The sequence below is a fragment of the Hylobates moloch genome, unplaced genomic scaffold (assembly GCF_009828535.3).
Source record: "Hylobates moloch isolate HMO894 unplaced genomic scaffold, HMol_V3 SCAFFOLD_1, whole genome shotgun sequence".
NCBI classification, from domain to species: Eukaryota; Metazoa; Chordata; class Mammalia; order Primates; family Hylobatidae; genus Hylobates; species Hylobates moloch.
The window spans coordinates 2,457,079-2,471,254 of record NW_026652276.1 but is presented as its reverse complement, the minus strand read 5'-3'; the positions used below and the strand labels follow the sequence as shown (position 1 = coordinate 2,471,254).

The 14,176-nt window shown below is 48.5% G+C and overlaps 1 protein-coding gene across 6 annotated transcripts in view; it reads right to left on the bottom strand.

The window, feature by feature from the left end:
• HDAC4 (histone deacetylase 4) overlaps positions 1 to 754 on the bottom strand; it is a 354,088-nt gene extending 353,334 nt beyond the window's left edge. For 2 of the 6 annotated variants that reach the window (XM_032762194.2, XM_032762230.2), the window contains exon 1: positions 508 to 754. The gene's annotated coding sequence lies outside the window, so the exon portion shown is untranslated. Of the gene's footprint in view, positions 1 to 83; positions 109 to 507 lie in introns of those variants that run through there. The other 4 variants (XM_032762216.2, XM_032762240.2, XM_058436785.1 and 1 more) reach the window with 4 other exon arrangements.
• Positions 755 to 14,176: the final 13,422 nt, after the last annotated feature.

The window sequence follows — 14,176 nt, the reverse complement described above, 5'->3', positions numbered from 1 at the left end:
TCGGGCTCGGGCGGCGGCGGGGACGGTGCTCCGCGGCGGCGGCCCCACAACCTCCCCTCCTCATTCACAAAAAATTGACCCACGTTGAACCATGATGCTTCTCCCCCCTCCAGCGTCGAGCCAGGCGGCGATAGGTCACCCCGCACGCCCGTCAGCCGGCCCGGCCCCGCCCCGCCCGCCGGCGGCTCGCTAACCATTGGCCGCGGCAGCCTTGCGTCACCTCCCCTTGCGGGCCCCGCCCTCCCGCTTGGTTTCTAATGAAGAGCTCGTCAATTACGGCTCGGCCCCGCCTCCCGCCCGCCCGCCCCGGGCGCCTGGCCGGCCTTCCATTGGCCCGCTGAAACCTGCGCACAGCCCGTCTGCTCCCACCCCTCGCCCAGCTGCTGCCCAACCGCGGGGCCGGATGCCCTGTGAGCGGCAGAGGGGCTCCACCCCTGCCCACCTCCCCGCACGCGTCCTGGACCTCATTGGCTGCTGGGGCTGCCAATTCTAGAGGGTGGGGCGTACCAAGAGACGCTCCAGGCGCCAGCCGCTGGGTGCTTCGCGGTTGAGGAGGCGCAGGGACCGGGCGCCAGTAGTGACCGTAAACACGGGCCCCGACCGTGTCCAGTCCCACTCGGTAGCCCGCATGGCTGCCTAGCGGTCAGCACCGCGTGTCTGCGAGGCTAATTCGCGCTTAGAGGGCACACAATGGGGTGCAGGCTGAGGCGGGGAGCCGGCCAGGCCTCGCCGCGGCGTCCATCTTGGGTACTGGTAGCGGGTCACGTGGTGCTGCGTGCGCACGGAGGCGTAGGGCGGCCTGGTCACCGAGTGCGCAGGCGCAGTGGGCCGCGCCCTGCCCCGCGGCGGGAACGCGGCCGCGGGGTGTGGGGTGTAGGTCGGCCAAACCTACAGGGGCTGCCGGGGGTCGTGGGATGCGCTCGCCGCGTCCCTGCTCAGCCGGTGGGAGCCCGGCCCGCCGCCAGGGTCTCGAGTCCGGGGCCAGGCAGGCGTGGAGGTGGCGGGAACGGCGCACCGCCCGAGTGGGCGTTGTTTTAAGGCCGCAGGACTTGGGAGGCTTGTGTTGAGTTAAAGGTCGGCCCGTAGACCCCCGCAAGCGCCCTTGGTTGCCAGCCGGTGTCGGCGGGGGTCTTAAGCGGCCACCCTCCTGGTGGTGATGTTTCCGTTTCTTTCCAACAGGAGTGTGACAACTTTTCAACTTGGGTGCACACACTGTCCCCGGAATCCCGCGTTCCAGGGAGGAATTGCCTTTGACAGCACGCGCCGGTGCGTGGGGCCCGACGGCGTGGGCCCCGGGATGCGGACCTGGCGGAGATGCGCGTTCGCTTCGATTGTAGGCCATTCCTTTTAGGAGCTGAGCAAGGATCCGTTTTTACAGCATTCTCGACCTGTGATTCGTGGTAGGGGAAACTGTAGTTATGTGGATAAAAATACAGTTAGCAAAATAAAAATGCCAATTTTACATTTCCTTAAATATCTCATTAATAATTAGAAAACTTTGGTCATTGCAAGAAATGCTTACTCTGAGATGGCTGAACTTTGAAGGAAAGGAATGGTGAATTAGAGAACTTTAAAACAAGATAAAGCTGAAGAAAAGGAGAGCAATTACGAGGTTTTGGAGACTTGGCTGCTGATGGAAACGGTGCACTATCTAATTTTCATGTAGAAGGAAACAGGGTCTGTAGCTAGCTAACATCTAGATAAGATTCAGTATCATTTGACAGGATTATCAAAAACATACAATCACGAGAAAATATTAAAACCTGCTTGTAAGTCTACCAAAGTTAGTTTTTCACGTACAAGAGAAGTGTCTGAGCAAAAAGTCACGTGAAACGAGCTCTGGGATCTAATGCTTGGCAGAGGTAATTTTTAAAAAGTAGATTTCCATTAGAAGGAATGAGTAGCCCCATTGCTGCATGCCATTTAGACCTCAAAGGAGTCCTGAGAGGCACTCCAGCAGAGTGAGGCACCACGCAGACGTTGGGTGGATGGTGCAAGAACCTCACTCGCCATGTCTGGAAAAGAGAAACTTGGCCTGGGTGGCTGTGTCTGCCATTATGTGTCAGAGGGGCTGTCTGAAGGAGACCAGTGCACAGCCAGTGCAGAGGAATTCAGTAGGACAGTGTGCAGTGAAAGCAAACACGCTATCCTGTGAGCTGCGTATAAGGAGAAAGGTGGAGTGACAACCCCAATGCCTGGGAGCATCCGCTTGGGACTTCACATACAGGCGTTGGACAGAGTCAAATGAATCAAACTCAGAGGAATCTCCGTGTTCTCACAGTTGAAAGAAACCAGCACCAAAGACTCAAATTTTAAAATGTAGGGTTGGGGGATCCAATAAATTGGTAGAACTCCTAGACTGGCTACGATCGGCAAGCTGGCCAATTATAAAATATACAAATAACGGTAACTTTCAGATTACTAACAAATTCAATCAGTAATTAAATAATTGTTGTATTTTCAGTATGTGGTGAGCTTTGTGCTAAGCACTTTATGTGTGTTAGAAAATATGAAAAATTCTCAATTAGCAAAAGAACATTTTAAGTACCTAAATGTAACACTTAAGTTCCAACAGAACTTCCTGGGAATTGTGAAAATCGTTACATAGTTCATCTGGAAGAATAAAGATTTGAGAGCAGTCAAAAAGAAGAGTAATGAGGGAGAAACTGGGCTCCCAGAAAATAAAAACATGTTATCTGGGCTCCCAAATGAAAACAACGTGATATTGGCCCAGATCAATGCAAAATAATAGAAAGTAAAGAAATAGCCCCAAGCAAATGTACTGACTCCAGGCTGATACCCAGCCGATATGTGTATGATCAGTGTGCTCCAGCTGTTCTTAATTGGCAGCTTTGCAGGCTGGTCAGTGCCTGTGCCTTACCAACTATCAACTAGTTTTAATACCACCCCTGTAGGGATTTAAAATATAATGAAAGTGGCTTTTCAAGTCAGTGAGAAAGCAATATGGTAGAGTACCTGCTAATCATCTGAAGAGAAGAGATTAAAGTTGAAATCTTTACTCATCAAATGGAGTAAAGATTTAAGTTTTAAAAAAAGTACTAAGGAAAAACTCTGGACATCTTTATAAGGTTGTGGAATATAAAGAATGTCATCAACAGTCATAAAGGGAAATAATTGAGAATTTAGCTATGTTGTAATTAAAATTTAGTGCGCAATCAGTGGGAAAATGGATAAACCCCAATTGCAAAATACAAGGGAATATTACTCAGCAATAAAAAAGAATGAACTGTTATAGATGGTTGAACGTCAAGAACATCATAAAAGATGTCAGATACAAAAGGGTTTACACTGTATGACTGTTAATAATGAAATTCAGCCACATATGGGGTAGAGATCAGAACAGTTCTCTCCAGATTGGGGGCCTACAGAGGGTGGACTGGGAAGGACATGAGAATCTTCCTGGGCAGTGGAGATAATACACTTTCTGTCTGGGGTGTAGATCGCATAGGGGTACGTACTGATCAAAACTCATTGAATTTAAGAGCTGTGCCTTTCTCAGGAAGATTTTAATTCAGAAGAAAAAAAAATTTTGAAGGCAGTGGCTGCCCCAGTTTGGAGGGGAAGGGGGGACTTTTGGTGCTTCAGAACACAATAAAGTTAAGATGAGTGGGGAAAGCGTTTGCGTGGAATTCGTAGAGGCTGATCTTCACGGGCAGGAGGGCTTTCAGAATGGAGCAGCCCATAAGTAAAGCAGGCAGGGACAAGGAGAGGCAAATACAAAAGAAGAAATGCCCATAAACGTGACAGGATGTTCTCTAATAAGAGAAGCGCAATGCTTTGTTTGATAAAAGCAAATGTGTGGAAATAAACACTATTATGCAGCAACTGAGTGTCAACTGATAGAAACTTTCAGACAGCTACTTAACCACACTCACAAATAAAACCTGCAAAATTTGCACCTTCTTTCACCTAGTGATTGGAATTTTAGAACCTTATTCAAAGAGACAAACATGGATGCTGATAAACATTTAGCTAAAAGGTCCACAGAAACAATAGATGGTTGGGATGAATATGTATGCATATATCACCAAAAATAAAGGGTTTTATATCATGGAAAGAAATTCACTTTATAGTTTCAAGGGAAAAGAAAGACAAGAAGACCTCATTACAATGTGATGTAATTTTTACAAATGAAAGCATTTATAGATACAAAAACAATGAGGAAAAATATGTCCCCTTCTAAGTGGAAAATAGAGATTCTTGTTTTCTTTTGCTCACTTGTTTTCTTAATTCTTCAGTGAACATGTTTTACTTTTGTAAAAAATAATTCTTTAAAAAAATTCAAGAAGGACATGAAGTTCACTAAGGAGACTGCAAGGTTTGAGAGCCTCTGTCAAGTGGGCATGACCCAGGGGCTGTAGGACAGATGCGGGAGGTGCAGCCTGGGCTGCAGTGGAGGGAGCAGGGATGGGGTAGTTCAGAGCTCTTCTCACAGCCCTAAAACTTTCTTTTTTATTATTATTATTATACTTTAAGTTCAAGGGTACATGTGCACAATGTGCAGGTTTGTTACATATGTATACATGTGCCATGTTGGTGTGCTGCACCCGTTAACTTGTTATTTACATTAGGTATGTAATGCTATCCCTCCCCCCTCCCCCCACCCCACGACAGGCCCCAGTGTGTGATGTTCCCCAGCTTGTGTCCAAGTGTTCTCATTGCTCAATTCCCCCCTATGAGTGATGCACACTATTCACAATAGCAAAGACTTGGAACCAACCCAAATGTCCATCAGTGATAGACTGGATTAAGAAAACGTGGCATATATACACCATGGAATACTATGCAACAATAAAAAAGGTTGAGTTCATGCCTTTGTAGGGACATGGATGAAGCTGGAAAGCATCATTCTGAGCAAACTATCACAAGGACAGAAAATTACAGCCCTAAGGCTTTCAACTCTTCCAGCTTCATCCACATCTTTCAGCGGACCCTCTGCCCTCCAACACTTTATCCCAAGACCCGCTCCAGATAGGGATGACTCAACCAGGTCATTGAAATAAGTAGCAAGAGCCCAACAAAAAAGCTGGTAATGGACGCTCCCCTGGCTCCCCTTGCCCAGCTTTCAGCCTTGGGTGACTGATTCAATGGGAGTGACCTTGACCAAGCAGACCCAGTCAAAAGCTACCAAAATTGGCTTGAGATTTTTGCTTTGGTTTGTATTTTTTGAGGTAAAATACTGGGGTCATTAGCACGTAAGGAGGAGCTGAAGTCACCAGAGGGAGTGAGGCCAGGTAGGGAGTGGCTAGAAATGGCAGGAGCAGTGGAGCCCAGGAAGAGAAGAGAGAAGAGGCCGAGAACTGAAAGGCTGGAGGCTGGGGGACTGGGAAAAAGTCCTCCGGATGAGGCCGTTGCTGTTCAGGGAAGTAAGTTTGCACATGATTGCCATTTGAGGAATTTAAGTGCCAACTATCTTAGCTCAGGTCCAAAAGCAGAGCCTGATACAAGGACACAGGTGCAGCAGGGGTTTGGGAGGAGGCCCCAGGAGGCAGGAGTGACAGACCTGGGGGCTGGAAATGGGACAGGAAAGGAAGGACAGCCAGTCCTGGGCTGTGATGTGCAGTTGGCCAGACTGTTCTTCTTTGGGAAGGAGGAAGCATTTTTCCATCAGCTTCCAAACACCAGTGGTCAAGCGCTGCCCCACAGGAGTTAAGTAAGGCCCCCCCATGCTTCCAGGCTGGACAAGCAGGAGTTCTGAGAGAGCCCTCCAAACACCCCACTCTGAGCATCAGAGAAGCTCTGGGAAAGGAGACAAGAGGGGCACCACAGGCCAAAGGGAGGAGCCACTAGGGTGCACCTGCGGGGCCCAGGGAGCAGTGGCCACGGAAGCGTGGCTGGGATGAGAGGGAGCCCCAGCCACTAGAAGAAGCGCTGAGGTGAGGCCAGAGGCCAGGTCTCCTGCTGTTCCAGGAGGTGCTACAGACCCTGGAAGGCTCGGAGGCATCGGCTGGGTAGCTATCACAGTCACCAAGCAAACATGAAGTGAGGAGCGTCCGAGGAGCTGGTGTGGAAGACCCAAGGCAAAAAGTTTTATGTGTGGCTCCTTCACTTCCCGCAGGCAGCATCCCCATAAGTCCATCCTAAGTGGAAAATGCTTTGAATACACCTAACCTGCGAAGCATCATGGCTCAGCCTCGCCTGACTCCAGTGGGTTCAGAACCCATGCCTTAGCCTATAGTGGGACAAAATCATCTTACACAAGCCTGTTTTATAATAAAGGGTTGAGCACCTCACGTCATTCATTGAACACTGTAAATTAGGTCAAAACTGCAACAGGCCAAGTCAGACCCTCCTGAGTCGGGACTGTCTGTATTTTCCTCTTAGTACAGGAGACCCGGGTAGGTCTGTGACCAGGGTGGAGGCGTGGGGGAAGTGCCCCTGAGACAGTCCCAGGGAGGAATGTGGAGGATGCCGTGGGAGTACCAGGCCCGTCCTGAGCGTGTGTGGCACGTGGCAAGCGTCAGGTGGAGACTCATACATCTCTTGTCTAAATACTATAAATAAAAGGGCAAATTCAGCCAATAGACTGTGACAAGGAAAGTGCCCATCCTTCTGCTGCCACGCTCGTCCCACTGTAACTATCTGGAATTTAAAATCCTCAGGGACCTCAGGATTCTGCCTCAGAGGGAGCTGTAGCCAGCCCCTGCCTTGTTCCTTTCTCCTTTTGCCACTGGCCTCGTCTCACACTTCAAGGAGCCTGTCTTCCATGCCCAGCCTGATTCAAGCTCTACCCACACTCCCAGACAGCCACCTCTTGGCCTCCCCACAGACCTGAGGGTGGCAGCCCCATGCCACAGTCTGCCTTTGGGCCATGGACCTGAGAATAGGCCGGTGCCTGTTTGGAAATGGTTTTGGGTCGTCTGGATGTGGAATCCTGGGCCCCCGTCACCTGGAGCATGGGTCCCCGGGCAACACCCACCATGGCCGCAGCGACTCCTCAGCTAGAGAGAAAGATACCCTGGAGGGGCCGGATAGCCTTCTTCACTAGCATGGGTCCTGGAGCAGGAGGCCAAGTCAGGACCCTTGTGCTCCAGTCTTAGACGGGCTCTGAAAACCCCAAGCAGGAAGATCCTCAAACAGGAGGGGGCCTCTGAAGGAAAGGGGAGGAGGTGAGAATGGGCAGAGATGAGTCTACAGGTGAGGGTAGGAGGCTGAGGATGGCAGCCTTATGTTTGTAGTAGGCATGGTCCTGAGCTGAGACCCAGGAGTAAAGATAGGGTGATGACAACAATAATCAACACGTGATGTGCTGGATATAAGCCAGGTGCTGCTGGCGTGGCATTGGCAGGGTATTGAAGAGAGAGCTGAGCAGGCTATTAGAAAGCATTGCTAGCCAGGCGCCGTGGCTCACGCCTGTAATCCCAGCACTTTGGGAGGCCGAGGCGGGTGGATCACAAGGTCAGGAGATCGAGATCATCCTGGCTAACACGGTGAAATCCCGTCTCTACTAAAAATACAAAAAATTAGCTGGGCGTGGTGGTGGGCACCTGTAGTCCCAGCTACTTGGGAGGCTGAGGCAGAAGAATGGTGTGAACCTGAGAGGCGGAGCTTGTAGTGAGCCGAGATCGCGCCACTGCACTCCAGTCTGGGTGACAGAGCAAGGCTCGGTCTCAAAAAAAAAAAAAAAAGCATTGCTGAGTGGTGCTGAGGGCCCACCCAGTCAAATGCAGTGTTTGTAATGGCACCAGGGTCATTTATCTTTTCTGGTAGCACTGAGAAGGCCAGCTGCAAAATTCTTGTATTGTTGGATAGATGCAAGGTTGGTGGTAGGGCTGAAGGACAAAGGAGCAAAGCCCTAGGGGTACTAGCTATGGTGGTGGGCATGATTCACTGTGAGGTCCAGGCCGCAGAGGACAGGAAGGGCAAAAGGGCAGAGTTGGATGGGAAAAGGGCAAGGGTAAGGACCTGGAGGTTCCAGCGAGCTCAGTGCCCGGGCTGAGTAGCTGTAGCCCGGAGACTTGTGGAAAGACATTATTATTTTCAGCTTGAGATTTCAGGGGTAGGGGAGAGGGCAAAGCTCAGGATCCTGGCAAGGGGGCTGACTCACCTACCTGGAAACATTCTCATTACAGAGGACCTAGGAGTGCTGCCTAAAAGGCTGCGTTTTGAAGAACACATGGCTGAGTATATACAAGCAAGTAAGGGAACTCCGTAAAGACGAGAAATCTCCTAAACTGATGCCTTAGGAAAAAGCCCTTCCTGATACCTCTAACTCAGGGGCTGAGGTTTGAAGTCTATATCCTTAGTGAAAGGACAGACTAGAAAAAAATCTGCCCAGTGGAACACAGAGACAATGAGGAAGAGCATCTGTTTCCACCTTGGTTCTGGGTGGGGAAAGGGCTTCTTGCAAATTTGTAGCAGGGCCCACCCTCACTTGGGTGTGATACGTGCTACCTGCACCATCCAGGAACTCTCAGTCCCCAAAAGTAACATGAAAAGTAGTCCAGGTGTCGGATACTCTTAGAACTTCTGGCAGAAGCAAACAGTGGCAATGAGGGTAACACCCTCAACCTAGGTTACACAGGATTCCCAGGAGTAGAGCCTCACACGAAATGAGCTCACAACTGAAAATGTCAGGATGTAAAGGTTTTATATAAATATATAAAATGTTATATAAGTTTATAAAACCCAAAGAACACGATTCACCATGAGCAAGAGTCAGCAGATGAAGGACAGGATGGTGCCTCCAGCCAGGGCACTGGGATCATAACAGAGCTTAAAAATAAATGTTAGAAGTTGCTAAAGGCATTAAGGAAGTTACACTGACTATGAACCAAGAATAAGACACTAAGAAAAAGAAGAGTGGAATTTTTCAAGGAACCAAGTAAAACATCTGGACATGAGAAATGTAGTCATTAAAATTAAAAATTTGGTGGGGAAAATAAAAAGCATCTTAGAAAACCTTATTAGCAACTTGTTAAATGGACCCAAGGAATTTATCCAAATGCAGACCACAGGATAAAAGACATAGAAGCATCTCTTTTTTACTAGGAGAGTGGTGGCCATGTGGGTGTTTGGGACAGATCTCCGTTACCTGGAAGTGTGGCCTGCGAATGGCTTACGGCTGTGTCCTTCTCCAGAGAGCTGTCGTTGGTCAAAGGGGAGTCAGCTCACCTGGAAATGCTTGGGAGGTTACCTCTCTCTGCTCCCAGATGGCCAGTGTCTGACCCCTAGGGATAGGAAGCCCAGCTCCCTGGGCAGCGAGTCATGCTGCTGAGTTCCCAATGGGCTCAGGCCGAGCCTTGGCTGGCTTGAGCCTAAATCACGACCTTTCCTAACCTCTCCCCACCCCTGCTGTGCACTGTCCTTCCTCTGGCCCTACTCCCTGCCCTGCCATCCTCCCTTCACTTCCTGGCAGGGTCCTCCTGCGAGTAATCCTTGAGAAAGCATTTCTGCAGCAGCCCTCACCTCACCCTCAGCCTCTTGGGTATCTGATCTAGAACAAGGCATTCCAGGAGGAGAGAATGGAGGAGGAGCAAGATAATGGCTGAGAAGTTCTTAGCATTACGGAAGGAGGGGGATCCTCAGGCTCAGGAAGTCCTGCAAGCCCTGGCGATGATAAGTAATGGAATGATACACTGGACTTGTGGTAGCAACACTGCCCAGTGCCAGTGCAAAGAAAGCTTTCCTAAAAGCAGCCACAAGGAAATGGCAGGTGGCCTCCTGAGGAATGATCATTGGACTGATGGCGGACTACTTGTTTTTTGGGTTTTGTTTTTTTTTGTTTGTTTTGTTTTTTTTCTGAGACATAATCTCATTCTGGCACCCAGGCTGAAGTACAATGGCCCAGTCATGGCTCACTGCAGCCTTGAATCCTTGGGCTCAAGTGATCCTCCCACTTCATCACCCTCCCAAATAGCTGGGGCTACAGGCGCACACCACTGTGCTTGGCTAATGTTTTAATTATTAGTTTTAGTAGCTTCTGCAGTTGGAGAGCAAACTGTGCTGAAAATCAGGCCCAAGCTTGGATTACAAAGTGATAGAGGCTGAGTTCGTACTCCAGCAAGCTTCTGGTGTTAAAGTCAAGGGTAGGGTCTTTGGTGGAGAAAGAGTGGGATCCTAGATGTAGGAGAGCAACATTTCAGAGGATGCGTGTGAGGTCCTGGAACCTCCAGACTCTCCTACGGGCCCCAGGCCAGCACGAGTGGCCTTCCCCATGTCAGAGCAGAGACTCGCTCAGCACCTATAGGGTGTGCAAAGCCTTGGCTCAGGCAGTGTCTCCCAAGGTGAGGAGCCACCTTCCCTACCTTCCCTCACTGCTTCTAGGGCGACTGTCAGCTCCTCCCTGGTCAGGCAGGAGGCTTACAGCCCCAGCTACAGGAAAAAGGGGATTATTTAACAGAACCTTAGTTGCTGACAAATATAACAAGGGCAGGAACAGGAGCATAGATCCCGAGGGTGCCGATGGGAGCAGCACAGACCCGAGAGAGAGAGAAGACATAGTCACGTAGGTCCCCCTCTGTGACTCAGGATTTCACACCCCAGTGAGGACACGGAGAACCGGAACTGATGGGTTGCCAGAATGTTCCTTGAAGCATGGAGACAATGGCCAACAGTGGTGGAGGGGAGCCGCCAGGCCTGCCTTGGGGGTCAGTAAGGAAGGGGTCAGGAAGTCCAAGAGGTGGGCGCACTGAGAGAGATTGATCACATGAAGTTCCCACAAGGAACACAGGACGCTCCCTGAATTCAGGTGGCAAGAAAAGAACTTTTAGGAGACGTGTGAGCATCACTGAGAAAGCTGGAGGTGTCTGTCTTCAGTAGGACAGGGCAGAAGAGGGGGGGCCTTGATGAAACTGAGTCCTTGCGTGTTCTTGGGGGTGGCAGGATCCTGAATAGCAGGGGCAGTGGCAGTTCACCATCTGGGGCAAGGTGCATGTAATTTCCATGATGGGCAGCAAGCAAGGACAGCAGACAAGGTGCTCAATTCACAGGTGTTGGTGGTGATGCCAACAGACCAGGGAGGTCCTGGGGGGCCGAGAGACAGCAGCCAATGGGGGCACTACTTTCTAACACAGAATCAATAAAGGCTGGTGGTGGGTGGACAGAGGCTGATGTCAGCTGCCACAAGGAAAATCACAACCCCTCACCCGATGTCCGGACCTGAGTCAGTTCTCAGCCACCAGTCCATCGATGAAGGTCCTGAGGTGCCACAGCCAGGTAATAGACTAGCTCTTTTCCGTGCTTCCCCACAGGACCTCCAGCCATTCAGAGTAACTGCCCCCTGGGGAGCAGGGAAGACCCAGGACTGGGGAGAACTGCTGCGTACAGGATTGAGCTGACACTGAAATCAGAGGTGCCCCTACAATCGTTGTTTGAGAAGGGCACACACAGTGCAGGTGGTACCTGGGTCTTGCTGTGTCAGTTATCTATGGCTGCATAACAAACTCAGCAGCTGAAAATAACCCTCATGAATGATTTCTTTTGTGTCCGTGGGCCAGGAGTCTGGGTCCTCTGTGCAGTCTCACCAGGCTGAAATCAAGGCGTCAGTCAGAACTGAGTTCTCATCTGAGGTTCAGGGTCCTCTTCCAAGTTCACTCATGATGGTAGAATTCGATTCCTTGTGGTTGCAGGACCGAAGTTCCTGCTTTCTTGCTGGTTGTCAGCCAGGGCCTGTTCTGAGCTCTTACAGGCCACTTGCAATTCTTTGCCACCTGTCCCCTCCACAACAAAGCAGTCTGCTTCTGCCTGGCTAGGAGGAGGCTCCCTCCAGCTCAGCATCCCTCTCATGTCTTTTGAGTTCACCTAATTAGTTCAGTGTCACCCAGGACAATCTCCCTTTGACTGTCTCAAAGCCCACTGATTAGGGATGTTAATGACACCTGCAGAATCCTTTCTGACATACAATGTAATGAAGGGTTGCAGACCATGCCACTCCAAAATACGTCACTTTGGTAAAGGAACATTTCGAGCTAAAGTCACCTGAAAAACAGCAGACACAGGAAGAGTGCTCTGACCTCTCCATTGATTCCTGACAACAGGAGATAAAACCTGTGTGAAAGATGCCCTCCCTGTCCCAGCAGAAAAAGAAATGTTCTTCAATGGAAGTCAGATCTGAGAAAATGCTGTACAAATGGCTGTTAAAATAATTCTTATCTTCTTTTGGCATCCCACATAATTTAGTTACTTTCCTGCAATTGCCTCTCTTTGCTCAAGCAAGTATAAAAACATTGTGGTTTTGCCGGTTCTTTCTGTTCATTTCCCAGAGGTTTCCTGTGTTACATAAAATTTAGATTAAATAAATCTGTCTTATGCCAAGTGAATTCTCAGGCCTATCTGGGAACCCTAAGAGGTAGAAGTAGAGTGTTGCCTCTCCTACGGTTGCATAATTGCGGGAGGGATAGCCCATCATATTCGCAAATCCTACCATCCGTCACTACGGGCAAGAATCTTGGTGCCCTCGAAGAATTCTCCTTCCCACACCACGTCTGTCAAAGTGGGCCTAAGGGATTTGCAGACCTCCCTATGCTCACTTCTCCAGCCCTTGACTATATGTGGTACTGATTCACTGGTACATGTTAATATTTGTTTTGTGACCTAATGTATGGTCATGGCCGGTGTTTGCCAGTGTTTCATGTATACCTGAAAAGAACGTGTTTCCTAATTTAGGAGTGCAAAATTATTATTATTATAATTTTTTTTTTCGAGACCGAGTCTCGCTCTGTCACCCAGGATGGAATGCAGTGGGACAATCTCTGCTCACTGCAACCTCCACTTCCGGAGTTCAAGAGATTTTCCTGACTCAGCCTCCCAAGTAGCTGGGACTACAGGCACACACCACCATGCACGGCTAATTTTTGTAACTTTTAGTAGAGACAAGATTTCACCACGTTGGCCAGGCTGTTCTCAAGCTCCTGACCTCGCGTGATCCGCCTGCCTCGGCCTCCCAAAGTGCTGGGATTACAGGCATGAGCCACCACACCCGGCCAAAATTATTTTGATATATAAACATTAGTTTAAGCTTAGGATGGATGTATTTAGTAGATTGCAGAGCCTTCACCTCTTGGGCAACAGGTGTCATAATAGGAAAGGCCCAGTGTAAGCCCTTGAATTGGCCTCCCTGCTCTCTGGACCCCTGCCCTGGCCAAGACAGTAAATCAGCTGCAAGAAAATGGAGTGCAAAGAGATTGTGTGAGTAAATCTAAGCAGGCATGAGCTATAGCACACATGATGTAAGATAAGGTGATGAGTGGTGTCTGGCATCCAAGAATATAGCTTATAAGGCATGAGGGGATGTTGGAGTTGAAGCTCTCTATATTCCTAGTATTGGTGGGAAGTATACATTCATATTTTGTTAAGCAAAAATATTTGTTCCAATTTTTAAAGAAAACACTAAATCACTTGAAATAAAATATATAACTTCCAAAGCAGCAGAAGGGACAGAAAAAAAGAAGGGAGAAAAAGAGGTGGTAAGATCAATCAATCCAAATGGGGAAGAACAAAAGAGGCATAGAAAGAGTAGGGTAAAACCAAAAGTGAAATTGGGAAATATGTCCAAATATATCAATATTCACAATGAATGTAAATGGACTAAATTTGCCAGTTAAAGACAGATTGCCAGGTTGGGCTTAAAAATAAAAGCCATCTCCCTATTTTTTTTTTTTTTAACAAGTGATAGCATGAAACATGAAAATTCTGCAAAGCTAATAGTCTGAGGGGGGCAAAATAATGATGTTCTTAGCCAACACTAATCACAAGAAGTATCTGTTGTTATAATTATCAGTCAAAATTGACCCAAAGGAAAGAAAACATTTTTGGAGATAAAGGTGGCAACTACATAATGGTAAGTGGGACAATTCACCAGGAAGATAAATCAATTTAAGCTTTTTGCATTTAGTGATTTAGCCCCAAAATAATATAAAGAAAAAATGTTAAAAGTTCTAAGGAGACGTTTATAAATCCATAGTATTGGACAATACTACTCATTTGGTAACTGATATATACAAGATTTGGATTAATTAACATGGTTATACTAATGTCCCCATATCAAAAGAATCCTACACTCCTAAATGAGGAAGCACATTTTTTTTTCAGGCATTTATGGAACATATAAACACTGGCTAAGGCTACACACTAGGCCACAAGGCAAATCCCAACACGTTTCAAAGAATCGATATCGTACAGAATATCTTCTTTTACCAAACTCTGATAGGGCTAG